General features: G+C 35.5%; 1 protein-coding gene and 1 non-coding gene across 2 annotated transcripts in view; both read right to left on the bottom strand.

Moving 5' to 3' along the window:
- Window positions 1–25,202, bottom strand: part of LOC118276484 (lysine-specific histone demethylase 1A) — a 247,857-nt gene that overhangs the window by 85,690 nt on the left and 136,965 nt on the right. The gene's annotated exons all lie outside the window — the stretch shown is intronic.
- On the bottom strand, window positions 7,508–7,580 carry Trnak-cuu (transfer RNA lysine (anticodon CUU)). The gene has a single exon. It is a non-coding gene; the product is annotated as a tRNA-Lys (tRNA).

Genomic DNA, 25,202 nt, shown 5'->3' with positions numbered 1-25,202 from the left:
TTATCACACATTGTGATACGACATGCTTCATTTACATTTTCTTTCAACAGCCTAAGCCGAAATATGAAAATAATCCGATTATTGATGTCATATTCATGAGGCTTCTAGATAATTTGTGCATCTTGTAAATGTCAAGAAAGCAATTTTAGCTTTATAATGCCAACATCGTGTTCAACAGCCAGATTATGTTTGATACAACATAAACAAAGCGTTTAGTTATTGTACGTTCTCATGTTTTTCGTAACTTATTACTGCAATTGCTTTGTACTCGTTTAAAAATATAAGTATTTATTTTAAAGATATGTAATGTCTGTACATAGACACAAATCTTACCTGTCAGGACATTTATACATCAAATCATCAAAGAAACACATCGAATCCGCGCACAGTGACTTCCGAATGTAAATAATTGGCGCAACAGGTGTGATATAAATCTTATACAAACGAGGTGGTGATTAAGACGATCGTATATCAAGCGTTAGCGGCACACCACACGCGATGCCCCGACCTATTCGCGTACAACTTATAGGCAATATCGATATTGACGGCGAAATATAAAAGAGGCACCGATAATCCTATTCATGTAAAAGTATCCTATTAGTTTACGAGATCTATACTCGCGTGTTGATAAAAGTAATAAACTCGTTGACTGCTTAAGCCTAATTTATGCTTATTGACAAAAGACGTACAAGGAGATCAAGAAATCCTCAACATGGGTGCTCTCGCCAGTATTTTATTATTCGTGTATCGATGTTTTGTTAAGAAATGCCGTCTACGTGATTTAACTGATTTTCTTTCTTTATATTTCACCCTTAAAATATATCTATCGTGACTTTTATTCATTTATACAGATGCATTAGGTACAATCAGGATGCAATTCGTAGTTTGCAATTGCTGATTACAAAATAATTTCCAGTCGTTAGCCTATTCTCGACGAAAGGGTAAACCTTTCACTTTCGAACATATATGGGATATGCACGAGCTGACCGTAAAGTCACTCAACACTAACGAGCCTTGATGTCAAGTACGCGACGCACGACAGACTCTTTCATAAAATACTTTATCATTTTATGGTGCTATACCATAGAGGAGTCAAGTGACGGTGCAAATTCAATGCTACGTTTACACATCTCTACTCTGTGCTTATCGACGAAACAATATGTAAAGCAACGGTACAAAATGATCGACTAGCAGACACGAATCTCATGGAAGCCTATTTGTTGAGCGCAAAGCGAGATCAACGTTTTTTTCTAACTGGCTGGTGAGCGATTTATCGCTTGCAGCTGCATTTTTTCTAGAACACAGACACCATAAATCGTGTGGACTGTTAGGTGCCTTCCTATTGCACATGATTTTCAGGGAAAATTCACGCGTAAATCAATTTGCAACCATTTTCTATTCTACTGCTAGGGCGCTCCAATAAATGTTTATTACTTCTGAATATCCAAAAGACAAAGAGACAACTTAGTTGCAACAAATGATATTTCAATTAAATAAATGTCATTTAACGGTCACTTGTAAATAAATTTCTTTTTCGCCTTCGCCTTTATCTTGTATCAGTTGGATTGTTCTTTCCGTAACAATCGCGACTCGTTGTGTTTAAACTTGACTCACGAGTGAATTATGCGCGTGAAATTTTGTACGATCGCGTTTAAAAGCAGCAAATGAATGTTGACAGATAAAAAGTAGAATATTTATTCATTCTTTAACAATGCAAAAAGAATTTATGGAAATAACTCTTTTTAGCCAAAGGAAAAAAAATGCTGATGATAAACAAATTCAAAAAACTGGGATCTAATTTTCGCAGATGTTAAATATATGAGTGTGCACAGTTTAAAATTTATTAGTATTCGACTTGGAAATTGTATTTTCTGGAGAGGATACAATAAATATCCGAAAGGTCGCGTTAACGAGCCGCCCCGACGCGAGACGCACGGAACAATAAAGTACGATTTTACTGAACACTCGTGAATATAAAACACATGAGGATAAACAACATTCAATTTGGCAAACGTTGAAGAGCTTACGAAGTGATATATTAAGAGAGAGTTAAATTCTAAGAATTTTATAATAAGACAACAGATTCAATCAAACTGCTAGGGGATTGGATTTCAAAATGCCTGTGCGCACATTGATCCGCTTACAGAGCTCTCCGCATATTTAAGCTCACGGATATCTCCCGTAGATCTTGCAAAAAGCCGCAGCGATGTACTGAGAGCATGCTTGGGTCTGGTTAATGATTGGCCCCATATCGAACCACGGAATCCCTTGTAAAATTACCGCCGCCTCACACTCATAATAGGTAGGTACGTATTTTCGGCAAGATTTCTGATTCCCCCTTATCATCTCATTTCAATCTTTCGCTTGTTATGAGTCGCTCACTTCACTTGTGGAGAGTGATTGAACCGCTTGATGTTTTTACGCTGTCAGAAATTCCATTTCTTTTACCTTTTTCTCCTCGTCGATTCTTATTTATATTTAAATGAAGATACAACTTTGATACAGTTTTGCGATGTCTTACAATATTGCTTTTGTTAACGATTCATAATTTAACTTTTTATTCGCTGGTGAGTTTTTCGCAATAAAAATGGACATAAAAATCTGGAACATAAAAAGAGATTGAAGTGCAATTGATGAGCTTTTTAAAAATCCTAAACTAATTTAAATGAAATATTTTACCTCAAAATTCTATTGTAATGTAATAATAAATTGTAACGTCAGCCATTGAAACACAATTTCTTCAGTCAGTCTCAAATGGAAAGTACTTTCCCTAAAAGTACTACCTTAATAATAAATTGTAACGTCAGCCATTGAAACACAATTTCTTCAGTCAGACTCAAATGGAAAGTACTTTCCATGTGAGTCTGATCTTTCCATGATGTCATTTGTCGAATGCATCCTCCACAAACAAAATGCGGCCTAAACGATAAATGCTTGCATCTTGCTTAGAAATAATAAGAAATGTCCACGAAGCGGCAACGTCAAATCCGCCTATCGTTTTTGGCGAATACATGCAACCTATTTACACTCACATTTTATTCATTATTTCTAAATACTCCTAATACTTTAAGAGAGAGCTAAGAAACAACGATAGTTACGAAACAATCCATTCAATACAACAAATAAATAGTTTTGACACTGCCTTTTAAGGTAACGGTTTAAAGCAATCATCGTTGTTGAAATTGAAATGTAATTTTATGTAGAAACCCGTACTCTGACCTACGGCAGTGCTAATCATGCTAACTAACTAATTATGTATCGTAATAAATAATATTTAACCCATGATTCTTATGAAGCACTAACACATATAGTAAATTGATTCCGTTGGTTTTAGCATCTAGTTGAAATGAAGAACGATTGAAATATTTATAGACATGCTATTTTGTCTCTGTCTTATTAAAAAGGTAACGCGTGTTTGCACTCTTAAAGTGCACACAGTATGTACAATGTGCAGAAAGTACTTTTTTTGCTCGACGTTCGACATTGTACCTAATAAAAGTCAACGGTTAACACAACCCACCTGATACTATATCGTGTCCTAAATCTTGAAAAGGATGAGATCCCCAACAAAAACAAGCTTCGAAAACGACATTTGGATAATAATTTGAACCCAAATATCTGGTCAAGTCAAACATTAAGGCGCTCGCAATGGAGGAATTTATCAAACGACCAATCAGACCGTTACTCAAACCGAAATAGAATTATTCATATTCTCAATATATTTATCTCGACAGACCTACCTACTACGAATCCTGGAACAACAGCACAATAGTCCAACATCCTTAACAATGATATATTGACATTCAAAGACAATAAGTTGACACAAATAGGGTACATTATAATACACAACACAATACAACGCGTGGGTGACCTGCGGAATGCTCGTGCTACCTACTGGGACAGCCAACGACTGTACATTTTAACTGTGAATGTTACTAACTTACCAGGGAACAAACGTTGTGTAATTTCCTTCATATAAGATCATTTCCGACGAGGACATTTAATAAGACCCCAAAAGAGAATTCATTTAATAAGAATGTTCTTAGTTACGTATAACATGAGCGTTCTTAGTTACATTGTGACTCGAAGGGACAGTTTCATTGTACAATGTTTTCTTCTTTTTATTTCACGTTTGGTGTTGTTAACTTCATTATAAAGACAAGTTATATGTCGATAAAAACTTAATATCGAAGTCTGCATCATTACGAAAAATAAATTAATGAGCAAAACGGTGACAATAAGGACATACGAACATTGTTAGTCAAAGTATTTAATAACAGGTACAAATTTTAATGTTTTGCCTAGTGTATCTAGATTTTAAAGTTAAAATGTCTAAAGGTAAAGCTCACAATCTGTAGCGAAAAAAATATAAAGACGGCAATGTCATTAACGATGAAGATAAGCTGTTTGCAGTGTACAAGAGTCATTAACTTCTTAATGTTTCAGTGTATACTTAAAAGCGTGTCTTGTTATAGCCCGATTGGATCAGGATAAAATTTTGCATACAAATAGTTCTCAAGACCTTGGATCGACGCAAACTATAAGTGTAAGAAAGAACTCTTAATATGTTTAAGATTGCGTTTTGAGATAAGGATATGCACGAAAAATACATTTAGTATTAAAGTTCGTAATAAAACATTGCATGAGTTAAGTTCAGGTGTGAAACTGTGAAGATACCATGACTTGTCAGGTTTCCTTAAATGGGTTATGGCGTAGGTACTTACTATGTTGCCTTACACGCATATATAGGACAGGTTTACTACTGAACTAGAGCTATCTGATCGGCGACTACAATTAACAGTAATGAAGGATATGGTGTGGTCATAATGGGTTTTCATCCACCTCATTTAATCCATGACAAAAAAAATATGCAAACCACAGCAACTTTCTTGATCATCAGACCAACTGTTGAAAGACTACGACTTTTATCAAGCATACCTATAACTCTTAATGATTTCTATGTAAAAAACTAAAGCAAAATCAGTATAAAATTTAAAAATTTTCGTAGCGTATCATAATCACTAATACTGTCAATAGCTATCAGTAAAGGTAAATATGTCTGATTTATAATGGTAACCGAGGACTACTGATATTTGTAACTAGACATGATAAGAAGTATTTAGAAGGAGACTTCTACATAATATCTCTGTCTTTGTCATTTCGAGCATCATTTGTTTTTTCTCTATTGCGAATTTAGAAGGCATGAAAAAGTACACCAATATATTCTTTTCCTTGTCATCTCGTGCGTGACGTCATTGACATGTCATTTGTTTTTATTTTTAATGGGAGAAAAGTAATTTGGAAATGGAACACAATATGGTGTTTGCCTTATCGTTTTGAGCCAATATTATGTTGTGAATAGTGTAAATAATAGGAGAAATAATGATCATTATACCGACTTATTTAGTATTCTTCTTATTTTTTTAAAGTAAAAAACTTGTTCGTCTCACAATAAACAGCTAATTTATAACTCATTAGTCTCCAATATATTTAAAACGCGCGTTATCAGGCACAAACATTGAAACCAGCTGCTATAAAAAAAAACAATCGATCAAATTACATGCCAGTAACATACAACATCTACATTAAATTCAAGGACATATCATAATATTGACCATTTTACATCTCATTAAAATATTCGAGTGTCAATAAAATGCAAAATGAACTCGCAGTATAAGTGTGATTCAACAGTTATAGGGCTAAGAATTAACCAAATTAAAAATTATCCAGAAATTCTTGCATATAATATAAGCTTAAGAAATGTCAGTAAAACAGTTTACATACCTAAGTATCAACACGCTACTTAATTAAACAAAGTATTTCTGAGTAAAAACTATTAAGGCCAAATGTAAGACTCATACATATTTTTTAATCTTTCTTAATAATCTACCAAGTATTGCTGTTACAGTTAAACTTGTTTTTGTAGTAAACCATTAATGTTGAGCAACATTTTTTTTAAAGAAAACTTTGCATAGCGTCATATCTCTTAATCCCTGTAATAGTAGGTAGATGATTGCTATATACATTTTAAGTAACCTAGCACGCACTATATTCACCACAGTGCAAGGAGCTCCTACCCGGAGCTGCCGACTGCCTAGCGGGTTATCGAGGCTCCGGCTCAAAAAGCAGGAGTAGGAACGGGGTGGTTTTTAGTCAGTAAGAGATTGACACTCCCTCTCGCCTCGCCTAAGGACAACGCCTAAAACATTGGATGTTTCCTCCCCTCAAAAAAAGTGCTAAGAGTTCCTGGTGAAAGAAAGTGAATCTATTGCCACGGGCTCAATTCTGGAATGCATGTTATAACAGTTGATTTTTAAAAAAGCTAGAAAGTAATAGCCCAATAATCTTTCTGGTGGATCCGGGATGGCAATCAAAGGCGAGACCCCTTGCTAGACAGTCTTAGCGTAACGAGTCATCAGTTATTACAGAAAACTTTGCATACAATTCTCTAAATGTCGTCTTTGTAACAAGAAACGTAAACTTCGAACACATTGAAAGAATGCCAAAGCAAAGAATGACGAAACTCAAACAAAAGGCGGAAAAGTTAGGAATATAGTTGAGGAATAAGTAGGCTAACCTTTCACGATCAAATAAATTGTGTAAATCGTACTGTTACTGCTGAAGCAAGCGTTTGAAATCGACATTGTTTAGCTGAATTTAGCTGATCATTATGACACAATTCACTTTAAAATCTATTAATTTTAACTGCCTCGTTGGTGAAGTGTTCATAAGAAGTGTAACTGTTGAGTAAAGGTTAGGTTTTTCAAAAATTCTCAGTACTACTGCGAAGTCTGGAATGGCTAACTGGCTTACGACTAGGCTCACCTCCTATTACATGGGACTTACCTATAACTTATGTGGCAAAAGTGGCCAATACATTTAAAATGAGAAACACTTCATATTTTTAAATATACCTGTATGTATGTACGTGCTGCAAATAGTCGGTGGTAAACACCTACCAATTAACAAGCGTGTTAAGTTTTGTTTAAAATATTTACTCTTAAAACCTGTGAGAACGTTTTGTTTGATTTTTTCCTAACTACTAACGCACGTTTTTTCGATTACTACAATGAAAGATTTCGTAATAAGTCAAAAAGTGAAATCTATAAGAGAAATAACTACTCAAGTTAGTTTATAAAAACATACTTACAACAGTTATAAGTATGTAGACAATAAATAAAAAAATGTATTATAGATTTGAACGTTGACAGCTAATAAGTGTCGAACGGTTACCAGTCAAAATAAATACGATATTAAACGTCACCACAATCAACGTCGAGTGGTATACATGTGACTAGGAAACGTGGGAAACGTTTACGCTACATCTTCTGTCCATCCGTTGATTTGTTAACGGTAAAGCTTGACCGATTGCATAATTGGATAGTAAATAGTAAAAAAACATATATTAAACCTGAAAAGAGCAGGTTTTATTGAGAAAAAGTGACAAATAAATAAAAAATAATAATAGGAAAACATTTTCAAAATGAAAACATGGTACAAAAAGATTCGCCCAACGTGGGGCTCGAACCCACGACCCTGAGATTAAGAGTCTCATGCTCTACCGACTGAGCTAGCCGGGCTTATACAAGATTGACGAAATAGCGGTATGCTTATCGCGTGTAACATTGATCAGTGATGTAAATTATGTACTACGTATTATTATAATAAACATGCTATTAATATCAACATAATGACACACAACAAGTTAAATACCAGTTTGAATAAAATTACTACAAGTTTCGAAGTACAACATTATGTTGAATGTTCGACTACGAAAATAGTTACTCTATTTTCTCAGTGCAGAATTTCAAATCGGGCCAGACGGGGCGATGGGCGGTCCGCAAACACTTCCGAGCCGTGTAATTTACTCGTTAGTTCGTATCGGCGTCCTATAGAGACTGTTATTTTATGTAAGAACTTGGCGACCGCCCGCGGCTATACTTCAATGGAATTCGGAAAATTGTGATTTTGTAAACTTCTATCTTGAGATACGTAAATTTGTATTGCGAAAACGACAATAACTCATTTGAATAATTTTACTCGAGTTTACTGTATTTAATTTTTTCAATAATAGATTGAATTTCATACGAACTTAACTATTATCTTACTATCATTTCAAGCTTGCACTGAAGTGAAGACGAGTTAGAAACTTGTACAAAGACAAGCTAACTAAAGAATGGTCGGATCTATGTTTGTCGGCATCAGTACACAGTCGAGACGTCTCATTTGGCGCTGTCTCCTGACCGATTTATGAGTCTGTAATGCGCGCGCATCTAAGGACTACCTTCCATAGAAAACCGCGACATAAATGTACGCGCCATAACTTACTCAATTTCAAACATATATGAAGCACCAAGAAACAAGTTTTAAAGCAATCGTGAGAAACTCGTTGACTGTCCAAATTGTTGTTTGTTTTCAACAATCCCAATCACTTTTCTACTCAAATTTAAATTATATGCTTAGTTGATACTGTTTATGTACCTACCCATTGATTAACACAAACAATCAAATTATTTCAAACGCTACTAACGCCTTAAAATCGATTTAACCTTCCGATTGGAAACTTTGGCAACAATGACTACCTACCTATTTAGTTGAAAATTTTAAGTCCTATATCAAGTCACATGACAAAGTCCAGCTTTCTATTTACGACTAAATTGTCCATAGGCATCTCGATTAATAACTTGCAGTATATTAGCATTGATTACGATGCAGCTTCATCCGATGTATGGATGACCATCCTTATATTATGTGAGTCCGTTACACCGCACTCCGAGATGCTTTGTGGACCCTTTCGTTACGGGGAATTATTATGGAGATATCTTGTTTGAATATTGTCAGCGATGACAGATCACTGCATCTTATAAGTTTCTGTTCCAATAAAAATCTAATAAGAACGGTGAAGTTGGTTTTCTAATTAGAAATACTTGCCAAACTAATAAGAATGACTTATGTCTATAATCTGTCACGATGAAAGTAGAGACTGTACCTGTAACAAGAAAAAAAAAATGGTTAATAACTACAAAATTGGTGTTAAACCATGAAAATTATTCATTTTTCATCTATACCTAAACCGCAACTTTAATTGCATCTCTACAATATTATGGTTATTGTCCGATGCGTCCACGCTCTAAACAATGTTATAATAAAGCTACCAAAAACAACAAACAAAATCCGATCACCGAAGAACTATGCAAGAAATATTCCACTTATCACGGGCTAATCAGAAAGTGATGAAACCGACCCTACTACTAATAACTTGACATCCAACAAAAAGATATCAAATAAGATAACCAGTTGTAAATGACATATCTTATAAGACAGTCCGCAGATAAACATATCCCGGGATCGGCGCGCTATTCATCACTTTGTACGTTAAGTTTAACAACAGTTAAATGGCGGCCCGATGACTGTGAACAATGGCTATCGATCGATAGCATCGGTGATAGTGAGGGAGTGCGCTGCGCACGCTTCGCGTACTGCGTGGAAGCTCCCGGTAAACCACTGTCATAAGTTGCAGGAAACAGTTACAGATCATTGATATTATTATGAATTGTTTTTGTTTATACAGATAATCTTAATAATAAACAATATTTATTTCGTTACCAAAAGTGTAGTTGGTCAACTACATATCGCAATTCTAGATTTTATAAAATTGAAAATGTCCGTATATAATAATAAGAATGATATAAAAATTGTTCTTCGACCGTCAAATCGCTGTATATGGTGTTTTATTGAAGACGTTCTTTAGTATTTGTGGCCACCTAATGTAGAAAACAAGCTTATACAGAGAACGGTAGTTTTATGACTCCATGTAAATAACTCAATTGCATAACTTATTTATAGCAACGGATATATTTATATTTCTTAGAAACCGTCGAACAGTCAATTTACTTGGAAGAGCTATGCATCTTATAAATATGTCAGAGTTTTATTTAATAGTATCAGAAAACTGGAATAGACTATATTTTTACATACACTTTCTAGTGGGGTACAGAGAATGAAGGTGTATATTTGCATTTATAGATTTACATTAGTGGTAGTAAGTTATGGTGTAAATGGGTGTATATGTATCTGGCGACAATAAGCCTGTCTCGTAAGTTCTCGCGTGGCATCGCGCACTATAAAGTAAGTCCACAATGCCGACAACTAGTACCCAGTGGCCAGCGGTCGGCTACACGCAGCCTCCGATGATGATATCATTCTCACACTGCGTATCGTGCGATTCGATCGTCGATACTACCAGTCGTCGGGATGCGCAGGATTCGAGGTCTTAATATAACTTTCTTACAAAAATATCCGATCTGACATGTGTCAGTTTAGTTTTTAATAAGTAGATCAAAAAAATGTGATAGAATACACTTTAAAATTGATCTGATTTAGATTAATGACCGGAAAGAATAAGATTTCTAATGAGATAAAAAGATTTATGTTAGTTTAGATTCATAAAAAGTGTCAAATGAAGGTAAGAACGACATCCTTGGTGTTTCAGATGTCCATAGATTATGGTAACTGCCAAATCAGTGGTTAACCTATGGAGTTATGGACATCTGCAAAATTTCTGGTATTGCGAACTAATAAAAGGACAAACTATTAATACTCGAACTTGATATTCATTCTATCAAGACAATAAAACAAGATAGGCTATCTCATTCTCCTAAAATCATTAATATTCAAAGGCGAGATGACAAGGTTAATAACAAGCAATGAGCATAATGAAATGAGCTTCTTTGTATTATTTATAAAGGTAGGATATTTAATATCGTCATTAATGCAGATATATGCAACAGAGAATATTCTCATTAAGCGACAGAGATACGGGTTTAAGGATTAGCTTATCTCATACCTGTAGAGAGATGGTTAGTAATATGTAGTTCCTTTGCACGAATGTAGTAAGCAAAAAATATGTGTAAAGGGACACGCGAGATCGAGCGACGTAATAAGTAATGACTCGATACAGGCGCGGCCATCGATTGCGAGCGTTATCTCAATAAAGAGCAACAGAGTGCGTTCATTAGCACTCTGACACGGCGCAATCATAAATTGTGGTGCCCCGTCGCGACCCGCACGCCTACCCTTCCCTACACCCTTGGTACCTGGCCCGCATTTCGACTTTTTGCCATTTCCATTGTTTTTGGTAGGAACCCCATAAACCGTAACGGCCTGATCTCTGATAGCAGTCGCAGGTGTTACCCTTCACACATACCAACTTAATTACACACGTTTTTAACAATATATTCCAATTCGCGATAAGGACAGCACGCAGCTGCAGAGCATTAGCTTAAATTGGATAATGTCATATTTCGGACCACCATCGTTCCATCCTTAGAAAGATAAAAATATTTCTAACAATCACGAATATTTTCAAGCACTTAATAAAGCAATCAGGATGAAATTACTTTGGCAAAATAATGTAACTCAATCATAAAACATATTACTTTTTCACACTACAAACAGAATGGTAGTAAATGTCACCAGAACAGCCAAATATATAAAATACTAGCTTTCCGCCCGCGGCTTCGCCCACGTGTAATTCGGTTATATGTAGCGTTTTTTAATGATCTCGACAGGGCTTTTTCTTCCACAGGCTGAAATCTTGTTACAACTGGAATTAAATATAGCCTGTGTTACTCAGGGATGCATTTGTGCATACCGATTACGTCGAGATTTATGGACCGATTTACGTGATTCTTTTTTTGTTCGGTAGAGTAGAGTATACTTTCAAGTTGGTCCCGTTGTTACCTAGTCAGGATCTGATGATGGTATTCCAGGGAAATCAAGGGCAAACCTCAAATTTACAGGCAATTACGTTTTTGACAATTTCATAGATCTGTTTAAGTATTTGCGTCTGATAGTCATCATCCCATGTGAATGAGCTGATGATGGAAGGTACAACTCCTCAACGGTTAGGAGTTGAAAGAAAATTCTTACGAAGTTATACGTACATGTGAGGCTATTAGGTTGACCTGATAATAAAAAGTAAATCTCATTAACGTTAAGAATTTAGGTGAAAATGGATGCGGACAAATTTCGTCTCTTCACTTGTTTCCTTTTAGCTGTTTGTATGGGTAGTGTTAACACAAAATAGGGATTTAAAGGCGTGATGTTATTAATGTTATGCATGTATGTACATAATTATGTATGTTATTATGTATGTTAAAGAGACGACTGAAAGTTGTCATACAAAGTCTTTTTTTTAAGGATGGGAAATCATCAAATGACCTCTCCCGCTCTGGGTGGAACGGAAGGGAGTGTCAGACTTTTACTGACTAAAACCCACCTCGTTCCTTCAGTTGCCCTTTGCGTTCCGAGGCCACGGTATCTCGTTAGAACTTTCCCGCAGCCCCGGCTCAGTTTATCCCGTTTCCCCCCTTGGGGTTGACATTTCAAAAATCCCTTCTTAGTGCTCACTTATATTACTAAAGGAACCTCTGTTCAAAATCTCAGACTCCTATACCGAGCGGTTTCGGCTGTGCGTTAATAAATCAGTCACCCAATCGCACCCCTAAATCACGATTGGAGGGTAGTTTGAAAAAATGTATAAAGTCAAACATATTTACTTGCCTATGTACGTGTTTATGCCAAGTTTAAAGTTTATAAACCCAAGGAATAAGATTTTTCATAGAAACGTTTTTACCCCTTTTCCCCCCTTGGGGGTTGAATTTCCAAAAATCCTTTCTTAGTGCTCCCCTACATATCCCAAGGAACCTACATTCCAAATTTCAGCTGTCTACGACCAGTAGTTTCGACTGTGCGTTGTCTGTCAGTCAGTCAGTCACTCAGTAACGGAAGAGTTTTATATATATAGATTAACCAAAACTTACAAACATGGGAAGTCATTAAAGCAACTGGCGTGGCACTTACAGAACTCCTATAGCCGTCTGGCCAAGCATAAAGATCAATATCAGAGTGGCTCGTTGCCAAAATCTTTTTAATATCGTCCCAGAAGCAACTGAAGAGTGGTTACGGCCGATAACAACAAAACTATTACGTGAGCAGTTCGCTCGCGAATTGGTCAGAGCGTTATCTATATAGTTGGCGGGCGCTAGTTTAATCTTATTGTAAGGGACAATGGCGAATAATGGGCCGAACAGACTTCCCTTCAAGCACTTTTGAGTTAGCTGATAAATTCTACAGTCCTCGGCTGAGTTTCGAGGGTTCTCGCGGTCGCGTATAACTTTTAATGAGTGCAGTTAGTTCGGTTTCAAAGAACGCCCTGTAATAGTTGGTGTAAAATGAGCAGGCGTCGAGTGATACTTGTCAACGGACGAATACTTCAATGGTGTCAAACTTAAAATAAACCACAACACTTTGATTATTGACACGGGGTACATAGTTCCCAAAATTAATTAGAGCAACTCGAACTAAGTTATCAACTTTATACAACCTTCTCCACTCAATAAATCAATAGAAATCACTCCACCCTGAGGCGTACCTGAAAGTACTCTGTACTGAAGTTAAGCGACGGTCACAACACAATGAAGACATTTTGGTCATTTAGCAGCTACGACCAGAAAACATCTTGTACTTATTAACATGATTCTCAATCGTGAAATCTGATGAGCAGACGGCGTAACGTGGCTGTAAAAAGCGAAATTCAACGGAGTCTATTAAAAACGACATTGGCTCGCTAAATCAAGTGCCTTTATAAAAAGGAACGTGAATGAAGGCGTTAAGTTTCACACCGCATCGCTCCCGCGCTCCAAGCGCGACGAAACGAACACCTATTATCATAAAGCAAACAAAGAGGTAGGAAAAAATCAACAAACACAAGCTTTAATGATTTGGTAGTTCTCGGGATGAATGCCAACGAAGCGAGAGAGGAAACAGCAATAAAATAGGGTTTTATTGTGGGCTCATTCATCGTGTAACTAGAAAGAACATTGATACACTGAAGGCATAGTAATTAGTTGCATATTACTTCATTGACTTTCATCGGTTATTATATTGATTCCGGCAAGTCGTTCAAAGTTAGTGCGTCGTTAGAAGACGTTATGATTATCGAGTGGTTTCGCGTTATTACCTCCTAAATTTATTTGGTGTAAGGCCTGTTATACCACCCCATAAAAGTTGCAAATTGGCTACTGGCGTGAGTAATAAATTTTATATTAAACGCGTAATATTTTTAAATTTATTTTCGGGTTAATAGCAGTTTGAAAGCGCTATGGAAAGCGCTTAACCAATGTCTATTTGCCTATAAACAAGGCAGATTGCCGTAAAAATTGTGTAACTTGAAGACATAAAATGAATCGCTTTCACAGTGGCAAATAAAATACACCTACATATATGTGAGGCATAATACTATAAGATGCATATACATATCCACAGAATTAGTGTTTACAACCTATTGAACAACTCCTATAATTTGAATCAAAACACGAATCCCCATAACTGAACAATAACGCAAAACAACATCTTTGTGTGCAAAGCTAACTCTATAAGTAACTTTAAGCGAAATACATAATATTGTATTTTGTGACGCAAATAAAACAAAATGCCAGTACGAACAGTTATGCAACATGTTTGAAACAAATGACAAGATAAGCAACACCCGGCGAACATTTGTGTGGTCGGGACCACAACGGTTGTTTTCGGCAAAACAGCACGCTTTCCCAGAAAATCAGCAAGCGGTCGACATCGTAAAATATGACCTACTAAAATATTTACAACTTTCCCGAAAATTTCATAATGAATATTATGATACTAATACGGCAATTTCAGTAGTTATAAAAATAGTTAATAGTTTAGATTAAAAACATAAAGTCAATATTTTGAGTAAGCAGCTTATAATAAAGATTTTGTTTAGGATGAGTCGAGACGAGAGTCAGTATCTTTTCACAGACAAATTTTTGTATTCAAATAATGTTTATAGTTTAATAAATAGTTAGAATTGTAACAAAATGTACTGTAAACTATACCCACAACAAAAAGGGTAAAACAACACAAGCTACTACAACAGGTATCATATAGGCATCTAAGTTTCATCTACTTAGAAAGTTTGTTAAATTGCAAGTAATTTTTAGCATGAAACACCTACATGGGCAATAGGATACATAATGTTAAATATTTGGTAATGCTCAAAAAAATCTAGTAAAGCCGTAATGACACTTCACAAACAATGAATTTTAATAGATCGCTGTTGAGAACTCAAATTAGTAAACGTTTAAAATAAAACAAAAAGGATTTTTAAACATTCAAATTAAGTTTTCATCCAAATCAAAAGATCACGTACCAAAAGGAGCTACCGTGTGGCAGCATTTTTCAAAACTGTCACGTATCTATTACAAAAAGTTTACACGTTTATTCTTTCACGACATTTTAAAAGACTAATTCAAATAGATCATTGTGGAGGTGTCCCCGCATGCATTGGAATACAAATATATAAATTATACTAAAAATATATATCCATAGTAACTTCCGGACACTGTTAAAAAATAGCATGAAAACATAAAATTGATAAAACGTGGAATATTGCTACGTTATCCATATATCTTGCTAAGATCACGATTCCCACGTATTTATTACTCATAATCTGAATTTATGGCGTTTTCATCAAAAAACTATTAAAAAAGCAAGCAAAGCAAAAGCAGGAAGCATTCCCAAACAAAAACTAGGAGCGCATCCGTTTTGAATAGAGACATGACACGACGGAATTTAATGTTTGAAAAAACTGTCTATCGCTTAATTTACGTACAAAGCGTTAGTGGACAAAGGCGACAAATATTTTACCGTGACGTTTGTAGAAGCGCCGAAATGTTATTAAACAAACAATTCGCCCATTCGGCAACATGTCTTCGAACAGGGGTCTCGTATAATTGATTCTTTCCGGAGGCGTGGTGGCCGGTCGTACCCATTGTGGGACCTCTGCTCACAAAATATTCTTATTCTACTAGAGAGGTCTCTTTGGGAAATTCCTTCTCATTTCCGTCTCTAAACGAAACTTCACACACCGACGATGTTTGCGACAACTCTCCAAAGTGAAATGAAATGGGATGTTATGACAATATGTCAGGAACATAATGTGCGGTCACGACACACCGAATTGCTGCGAAAATGTTTGGCTTTATATAAATTCAAATTACTTCAGGAAAAATGCTCCTTTCAAACATTCTTCGCAACACGACAATTGTAAAAATATTACTTTGTGTCCGTTATAGTCTATAGAGAGTGAGTCGTGTGTTAAATTGTATGGTTTAGTCGCAATCTACTCTTAGATAAAGAAATGTATGAAAAAAACAGCAAATTACAAGTTATGTCTCCTGCTAACCTGATAATAGCAGGTATGACACATATCTGAAACAGGTGACTGACAAAATGAATAAAACCGAACCTCCCCTTTAATGTGAAAACATTTAAAACGGTGTCATTATGTTCCCGAGCCAGTCGTCTCACGCCGCTTGCTCCACAAACATTCACATAAACGATGCCAACCCAACTCATTTCCAATCCCTCATTATAAAATATTTAGCGATGTATCTAATTTCGTAAATAATACGGGGTTATTTTATTAGAAAACACGTAATAACTAGGCACCCGGACGCAATACGCCCCCAAGTTTTCGGTAATGACCGGTTGAGACGGACCCACGCGAGATTAATACATCGGAGGGTTACGAATAATAACAAAAGTTCCAACAAAAAACTAAAACGGCTGATAAATGTTCCGTTCTACCTGGTCCGTAAGCCAATATCCCATAGAACGGACCGATACGAGCAATCGAAGCAGCGATAAAATTCTCTACAAATATAATAAATCTAGGCGATAAAATCCTTTATTTTACAAAGAGATCCGACTAATTGTTTCTGGAAACCTGCTATTAGAACACATAGCCCGAGGGCTAAACAGCCTGTCATAACGATATAGGAAATAACAAACAATTTTTTGTGTTCTACAGTTGCAATGTAAAATATAATGATCTTGTGTAATACCGCACGCATAGACGCATCCTATTAAACCATCGATTTGTTTCTTATTTCATGCACGTTCACGTACTGACAGTTTCAGCAAATATTTTTGGTTTTATATAGATAGATACCGTTGGACACAGATAAACAGTTAACAAAACACAATGAAAAATAGGTAAGCGTTTAGAAACCAGCGTTAAACCGTATTAGGTAATGTTATGCAAACGGGTTGTCGGCGAGGATCTGCAATAAAGAAACAATAAAGCGAACACCCAAAACGAAAAGGGTTGCTGAAAAAAACGTTTAAAAAAACAACTAGACAATGGACACCAGCGCATAAAGTAATAAAATAAATGAAAAATTTTAACACCCAACCCAGATTGGTAAGCCCAAACCGCACAAATGAGCCAAGCAGCGGTTTCGCTTTCTTTTTTACTTTTCATTTTTCTAAACAATAACATAATCTTTCCTATTGTGTTGGTAAAACGAAGATCAAGAGAAGGTAGTTAATACAATATTTTGGAATTGTTATTTTAACATATCCATAATAACAGAGTTCCATTAACGCAATAACGTATTTTAGCTAGAATACAAAGCTTTAATAGTATAGATATTTTTGTAATTAATGGTAACATACCACTATTAATAAAGCCCCGAGTGGCCTGCAGTTACAGCAATACTAATGAAGAATTAGCGCAGCCCTTAATAAACATGCCTTGTTCATGTTCATTGTGACCAAATAGGAGCAAGTAATTAAAATCAGTGATATTTATATTATTAGCCTGTCGGACTCAAATTACAAGCAATGAGTCACGGTAATATTAAAGACATTTACAATATAGAAATGACAAAGACAATAGTGCGCTCTAAATACCAATGTCAAATTTTGAAACATACAACAAAAGACAGATTGCACGTGCAGTCAACTGTAACAACCCAAAAACAATTGTAAACGGGGCATAAGAATTTAGAAAATTGCAAAAAGCTATGGCAGTATATCTTTTTAAAATAAACTTTTTGTGCAAACAATAAGCTGTTAAACAATTAAGACAGATGACACACTCTGTCCATTTGGTACAAAAAAGGACACGTGACTGTTGGAATAAGATACTCATGCCACAAGCAGTGCAGGATAGAAAATAAGGGATATTCCAATAACACAAGTAGAAGCAAGCATTACAAAATTATGCAAATATGCGATACTAGGATGAATAAGTTAACAGTCAGTTGCTTTAGTTTTATGACTAAAATAGAGTTGAAAATAGGGAGCAACGAAAATAAACATCTTTGCACTATCTTCAAAATTGAGTCACATCCATAAATTCTAATGGATCCGAAGGCAAAACAAAATCAAACAAAAAGCGGCAAAGAGTGAAAGAACACAAGCTTTTACGGAGACAATAGAAAAATGATACTTAAACAAATTCCCGATGCGCCGCCACAAAGTAAGTAAATAGCACGGTTTGGATTCAAACGAAAGGTGACGCAATGTTATTAGGAAAGTCCCCCGTTGAGAGGAATCTGGAATGCTGGTTAGTCACTTACTTCTGAAAAATTCAACATCGTGATTCAATAAAAGGGACACTGAGTGATAGAAAATAATGAAACACGATTTGTCAATACTACGCTCTCAGAGAAGCACACAATCCTATCAACCGCAAGATATTTGTTATACGAGACAGTTACAGGCGCCAAAATGTTATGACTCGGTCTCAACCGCAAAACTATTTTAATGGCTCCATTAAAAAGTGATAGTAACAAATTGTTTCGTGGGTCAGTGTTAGTTGGTACTCTTAGTTTAATAGATACTACATTTGGGCAGGAAATGTCTTCATACCGCTGTTGCTTATCGAAATTTAAATCAGTTTAGTTTCTAGTTCAAATTTGTATGTCGTTGTTGATACGTGGCTGTAAATGTTGCGGTATTTTCTAATAACAACAGGAGATAGATGAAGGTTATGTCATAATGATGTATTTTTCACTTGGGCTACAAAAAGGTGTTTAAAGGTGAAAGTTTGCGGTCCAATTTTAGCTTTCGACAAGTGAAATGCAACACAATGACGAACTGATGTAGGTTATTCTCACCGGCACAAAATGCACAAATGTAGATCTCACTAATACAGTTCTAAAATACACTGAAGTGCTACTCAGCCTGTGTCACTGTTAATTTATTGTTTACTTTGAAAAGTTTAATAAAACATGATTGCGACAAACAGCTTAGATGGTGACGTAATTCGGTCGACATTCCAAGTGTGGGGTCCCGCTGGGCGATTCATTACAATTTGTTACCAAAACAGTGTGACACGAAACAACCGCCCACGTCAATCCGTCATTAATTACTGAACTGGGAGCACTTCAGTGCGCCCCCCACGTGAAGGGAAATAAAAAAACGTTAGGCGCCTTTACATTCGGTGGCGGGTTTTGCATGGGCCAACGTTTCGTCCTAACAAAACAATGTCAGAATAGCGCGCCATTGTCGGCTGCGACTATTAGAACGAATTGCCGTACGTGCCCGGGGATGCTTCTCCCTAGCCTCTCTTTATTACCCTTAGTTTCGCACTACTTTTGTTTGCGTTACACGTCGCTCTCCATCACAGGAATGCTAACCTCAGCTACTTATATTGATCGAACATAATAAAAAATGCTCATACGCATTCCTATGAACACTTAAACTATTAAATAGCATAATTAAATGGCGGCTCATTATAACCGTACGACTTTAATAACATTGCAGTAATAAACGCACAATTATGTTATTAAGTTTTCTCATGAAACGAGGTTGATGATGGTGATATACTTTATACGTAAGTTTATTGGTAGGTACTGTATTAATTAAATGTTCTTAATCAGATACACAAACTATGTAGAACCATTCTAAGAAATATTAACAGTAGTCAAAGTAACTGTCTCTGAATGTGCTTCTGTGTTTATTAAGTTGTTACACCTGTAATTGTACCAGTTTTAATAGTATAATGATTTTATTACAGTCTACCAAACAAAACCATTTATGTAACGTTACTTTAATATCACACTCATAAATTATATTTCAAAAAAATGTGCCCAGAAAGGCGATATAGTAAGTGCCAGCCAAATGTTTTTAAAATTTAAAAATTGTTGACAAAAAACGTTTTAATTTATCTTTTAGGCACACGATCTGTAATGGTCCATGTTTTTGTGTTGTTCCTTATCTTTGGGACAAACTCTACGCTTCACTGAAAAGTGAGATATGCTATCTACATCTCTATTGAGTTCTCTAACAGAAATCGTATGCTGTACAGCCTTGGCGCCTAGTCTGCTTAGTAATTGCCAAGAAATTCTCGTGATATTAATCATGGTGTACATAACAGTAATTGGATATTGAGAGAACGACGTTTAAATGTCAGGTATTCAATTTATCTGACATTTAAGACATAGAAATAAGGAACGTTTAAAAATACTGGATGTAGTACTGTACATAAAAGGTAACAACGGCAATTTATATATTGCAGAATTTATCGAACTGGTACTCTATTTATTTTATTATACGTATAGGTAGATATTGAGTAGAATATAGATTGACATATTAGTTATCATCGCTATCAGACGGAAAAGGTCATTGCTACGTTTAAAAATACATGAAAATTGTTATGTTATCAATTAATTTGGAAAACTAAAAAAAGTGTACCTATGTTAATAACAACGAAACTACGTCAGATAACGATCTATCTGATTTATACCTTTGACAGCACTAAAATGACGAAATTAGAATTTCAATAAATCTTAAGCACTATTTTTACCGACTTCACAAAAAGGAGGAGGTACTATGTTCGGCTGTTTGTATGTTTTTTTTTTTGTATGTTTGTTCATCGAATACACCGTCAATTGTCGACGGATTTTCAAAATTCTTTTTATGTTCGAAAATAGATAGTTTTGAGGTGGTCCCATTGTCACCAAGTTAGGATCTGATGATGGGATCTTAGAGAAATCGAGGGAACTCCTCAAATATTATAGGGAACTATATAGTGATTTCGGTATATTCATCTAGAATTGAAGCGTTTACAGTGAAAAAGTAACCTTTGAAGAGATGGAACTGATGAAGAAGACCAGAAATGGCCAATGGAACTTCATACTTACATAGAAATCACAATAAAGTTAATTAAGTGACTGTGACAATATAAATAAATAAAGTACATAGTTATTGAGATAGAGAATTTTAGCCGACTTTTTTAGTTGCGATACTGAGTATCGCAACTAAAAAGTGTGAAATAAAATACTTTTTACAAACAAATAATACCGAGAAACACCGACTTCCGAAATTAAAGTTATTTTTAACTTTTTTAGTGAAGTCGGTTTATTTTTTTGTAAAAAGTATTTTTCGTTTCATTTAATACTCGTATAATATTTTGTATCTGAAATTTTAACAATATTATATTGAACATAAACATATTATCCAACTAAAACCTATTTATCAATTCTCAAAATTTTTACTAAAGCATTTATAGCGGACAAAACGTAACAGCCTAATTAAACCGACATCTGCCCAAAATATTTGCTGATAAGCAATTCAACTGTGCGAACAGTTTACAACAAAAGCTATGCTAAAAACACGAACTGCCAACAGACGGGCCGCAACACAAATTAGATTCGCATTAATGAAACGTGGGCGGACGGGCGACTAATCTAACATCCCCCGGACAATGGCACAAAAAGGGCCAAACACTGAAAAATAGTTTTGAAGTTTAACGGCAAATTACACAGAATGGACGCTATCATGGCGCGAATGGCATAAAATAAAACTGGTCACGTAGCATTAGGGTACCGCAGCCGTCCGCCAAACTTTGAAAGCGATGCACCTGTTATTAACGCATCGCACGCTTTGTTCCAACACAATAGATGCTAAATTGCAACTCGAATTTCTCATATCGAAGAATGGGCGGCGTGCGCAGGTAAGCTTTTTTATGTGCCGGAATATAGAGCGCTGGTCTATATTGCGTTAGCAATTTAATTCTTTCAACAGTAATGCGGAACGACTTTCATGTACCAAAAAAATATAACGTTCAACTGAAATTTAAAAAAGAATAAATAAATCTAAATCAACAACGACACACATAATTGGAAACTAAACGAGCTACGTATGTAAATTTGACTAGTTGTAAATTCAGAACTAGGTATATCTAATTTATTAGTGATAAACCTTTCAATTTTACTATCTAGTCGTACAACTACCACAATTAATAGACACTGGATATAAAAATCGTATTAGATCAGTGTGAATAGTAATGGCCGGTTTATGGGGTCCATAAAATCACAACAAGCAATGTCTCACCGTCACACGAGAGATATTCGTCTATGGCTATACTAACAATCAAGATTAACCTTCGCGCCTCCTCCATTTTATTTACGACTGCCATTAAAAATTAATTATAAAACCCTATTACGGAAATTCGCAAAGCGCTGCTTAAATTGTCTCATTCAATTAAATACAGAATGAATTCATTTTATTGTGTCATAATTGCATCTCTACCGAATGTCATTTTATCGATTTGATTAAAATAATATACCGATTTATTACTCGGCCGATGTTACCATTCGTCATGTTACAAATGACGTTTGTGTAACACAAAAACTATCTATCGCCCGTTACATTGAATCGGTTCGATTAGATTCCGTAAAAACTAAAGTGTAACACGCTGCTAACTGGTTAAAAGAAAAAAGGCAGGCATGCGTCTCTTGGATTATTCTTCATTCTACTTTTATAAATTATACATTTTATGTGGACAACAATCGACTGATCTGTGATTATAATAAGGGCCGCGACTCGCGTTCGACGGACAACAAAACGTATGGGGGTAAGTATGTAAGTCATGTCGATGGACCCCATTTGGCAGGAGGCGTGCCTGGGGTGCTAGTTCTGAATGCTGCTACTTTGTAACGGTGCACTGAGTATGATTACGTTAATATTACACAGACGGTTTCTTCGTAACAGGTTAATACGCCAAGAAGATTGTACATAGTGTATCAAAACAAGATTGGCTGTGTGTGGATTGCAGTTTAACAAGTCTGCAACCTTTAAGAAAGGTGGTATTATTACAGCAACTACCATTAAAAATATATAAAAGTATTGTAATTGTTATTTTTATGGTCTGCTATTTATTCTACAAACTATGATTATACTACAGTAACAGTTTCGTTAGCAGTTTGCTAACATGACCTAACCTAACCCGCAGAGCAGCGTCATTATGACGAGGCAGCGAATTGTGCGCTGGCGCTGGCCACAAAAACCGTATCGAATCGGTCACAATGTAGACTCACGTCACCGGCGCCTGCGATGCACATATCGACATCGTCCCACTAACTGAATCTTCAGCAATATTAGTTCCGGTCAATAAATGGTTTAGTGCCCACAATAGACAGATTAATGCTACTCAATTGATATATCTTTATTTGAGGTTAAACTTGGTTCTTATCACCAACGAAACGATTGCTTGAAAATATCTTGACATTAAAAGACTTAAATGAACGTAATAGTTTTGTGAAAGTATTTCATGGTGTATAAGCGATTTCAAGGGATATTAATTTTTGTTTAATGACAACAAGATACATGGGCATCGTATGTGTATAAGGGGAGATTGAATACCTCACATGTGGTCACATAGCGTCGTAGATTGAAAGACTCGTTTGTGTTCATAATCACAATTTCACGCGTACTTATAGACAGTACAAACATGTTAAACTGTTGGTCACGCCTGTTTTTATGTACATTGCTTGTTAAAATGTGTTTTAACACATAATACGCTCTAATCGCAGGTACAACACAAAGCTTCTTTATTACATCTTTTGATATTCGTTTAATAGCTTCTACGGAAGAGCAATAAAATTATAAAATTTTGATTAATTTTCATTCCGATGATATATTATGATTACGATTAGTGTTAGGTATTAAATTGTTTTACACATTTATTTAGTGATTTACTCACTGGTGGTACCGTTATATGAAACGTGAGATAAGATTCGATTCGATAATTAAGATCTTAATTAGATATAAATATTTAGACTTTAAACATGTTCGATGCACACGTATAAAGTTATATTCAAGAATTCTACGAATCTCTCTTGAAGATGGGATCGTAACAGAAGGTAATATCATTTTCTGTGGGTGCAAATCGATTCAGTTTAGATTTCAAAATTTGAATAACAAAAGCTGAATGAAATTACTCAGTACTGTACAGACCCTCATAAAAGGAATGACAATCATTTGCGCCAAGCAATAACATTTGACTGAGATTCGTAAAAGTCATGGCGTAACATGGAACATATAACAAGCAATATGTGAAGACGCAATTGTTCCTATACAATGACAACAGGAGCGCTATCACAGATGCCTGTGATCCGACCACGCAACGCAACGTTGAATAAACGCCCCGTGAAGTCATAAAACCGAGCCACGGTAATTCCAAAGGACGCCTATAAATTCTTTATTTTATGATCGCAAGCATATATTTAATTCTAAGAGCGTCCCCACTGTTTCCTTTTTTGTCACATAAATAAAGAATTTATAGGGAATTTTATATGTCCTGTAATCAGTGTTTAAACGCCTGAACTGCGGTTATGTACGGGCATTAAACGTTAATGAGCCACGATGACTTGAAGGCTGATGTAAATAATGCTATCACGTATAAAGTTTCAAATTAATATTCGTCCAAAACAGAAAAGATCTTCTCGGAGAGTCTTTCATAATTTTGGATTATTTTATTGTAAGCAGACCGCCTCTTTTGAATGGCTGACAACACCGGAGTTGTGTTGTCAGTCTTTCCTTTGAATGCCCACACTTCCTATAGATATTAAACGCATCACAATTGATGGCGGACTGCCGACAATACAAAGGCTATTTGTACCAAAATTCATGGTTTTATTAGTTGTAGTATGGTGTACGCACGTCTCAGCTTCACAGAGACGTAAGCCCAATTGTTGGTATCGAACAAAAAGAACGAATTTCTTACATGTTTACCTTTGAACAATGTGCGTAGGAGCTTCGAACGACTTGAAAGGAAAAATATCTTGATACTTTTTTAGGAAACATGTATAATTATTTTGTATGTAGGCAATAAAATCAGTTTTAACTATAATGAAATTATCGATTTGAATTTATGCACTGTAAACAAATAATAACGACTAGAACATGTTAATAATTTTATCAAAATGATTATGTTTGAATATTAGCATACTAATCAGGATACAACTTTTGCTATCTACATTAATTATCGCACGAATATTAGGATATTTTAACAAATTAGGAAATTAGGCATTTGATTTAGTTTC

Source organism: Spodoptera frugiperda, chromosome 31 (assembly GCF_023101765.2).
Source record: "Spodoptera frugiperda isolate SF20-4 chromosome 31, AGI-APGP_CSIRO_Sfru_2.0, whole genome shotgun sequence".
Taxonomy (NCBI): Eukaryota; Metazoa; Arthropoda; class Insecta; order Lepidoptera; family Noctuidae; genus Spodoptera; species Spodoptera frugiperda.
The sequence above is the reverse complement of the archived record's forward strand: the minus strand, read 5'-3'. Positions and strand labels throughout refer to the sequence as shown.